Genomic DNA, 1,734 nt, shown 5'->3' on the forward strand with positions numbered 1-1,734 from the left:
ATTTGTCTGGAGGGACTGGAAAGACAGGAAAACAACAAAAAAAAAACAGGATAACCTGTCTCTGTGCTGAGATTTGATCCCTGGACCTCTTGAAGATGAAACAAGACTGCTAACTATGTGATTGAAATATTCAGTATGATTAGTCTTATTTATGTCTTTTCTCTTAGGTGGTTTTGCTAAACTTCATTCTGAGGTAATCAGCTTGTTAAATAAACTAATCTAAGGCAGAACTTATCACTACTATAATCTAAAATTTGTTACTGACATTTTCTCCACTCCAGATATAATGATTGTCAAGCACAGCAGGTACACTGTTAGATTCTGGCCAGAACTGTATATCATGACATTCTTGTAGTTTCCATTAGACCCTTACTGAATTACTTAATTTAAATTTTCCTTGCATCATTGTGGTTATTCTCATAACTCCCATTTATTATTAACATCAGTATTCAATACACTGTAATTAATATGAGACAGTGTGATTACTCTTATTGTTCTGGCAGATGTCTGCTGTATTGAGGGTTGTTGACAGGGTGAGGATACAGGTACGCTATGAAGTGAACATGCTTCTATGTAGCTTTTTAGTTGATCTATCACAGCAACTCACTTATAATAAACAAACAACTGAAGGCACAAATATATTGATGAAATAAGTTCTGTTTACTAATAACAAATGCACAGACTATGTTAAGTTTTAAATGCTAATTTTAACTGTAAGTCTAAGAATGGAAATAAATTGCAGACTTACTTAATTTAATAATCAATCCAGTATATTTTATAATATTGTAATCTTGAAAAAGGTTGTACAAGATGGGACTAAGTGCAATGGATCCACTGTAAACAAGCAGCCCAATAACTTACATTGACACATTTTAATGTTTTAAATGCCCAGTGATGATCACATATGACTGAAACATGTAGCATATATTGTTAGTAAATACAAAGTGGTTTCATCAATAAATTCATGCCTTCAGTTGTTTATTTACAAGTGAGTTGTGATAGATGGACTAAAAAATACACAGTAGTTGACATACACAATAGGACGCAAAACACACATATAAAGTGAACATGCTGATTACTGGATCTCCTTGTTAGATGTTTTCAGATTATCCTTTTGTATTTAAATTCCATTTCAGCTCACTATGGGAATGAAAGGTCTCTTCTTAGGATTCATGAACATGATGACTGGATTGGCTGCGTGAATAGTTCATCCATAGTGACAGTTGTTAAAGCATTCCAGACTTCTGCATATGTATTTGACAAGGAGATGGGGCTGTCCATTAACTGATAATGGTTCTATAAAAATACATTTTTTAAACTCATAATGAGTCTCTCATGTAGGAAGGGGAAGAACAGGAAGAATTATAATGTGGCCTCTTTGTATACCACATCACACCTACTGTTTGTAGATACATGAAAACTAGGGTGAGGTCCCCCCCCCCAACTCATGTGGAAGAGTTGAATGATCTGTAAAACATAAGGATTATTAGGTTTCTGGCTTTTCACTGTCATATAGTGTTGCAAACAGAACACAGTATTTTGGAAACCTTACCGATGAAAGAGATTAGCTCTTTCCAATATGCCCAGCTAAGTAGGTGCCTTTTCATTTTTTCACTTGAGAATATAAAATGGACCCAAGTTCTGTAACATTTTATTCTCTTTGGAAAATCAGACGATGAACTGAGTCCAGAACCCAGTGATCCTGAGTATAATGTATCATCATCGGAACTCTTT

This window comes from Cryptotermes secundus, unplaced genomic scaffold, assembly GCF_002891405.2.
Source record: "Cryptotermes secundus unplaced genomic scaffold, Csec_1.0 scaffold590, whole genome shotgun sequence".
Lineage (NCBI taxonomy): Eukaryota > Metazoa > Arthropoda > Insecta > Blattodea > Kalotermitidae > Cryptotermes > Cryptotermes secundus.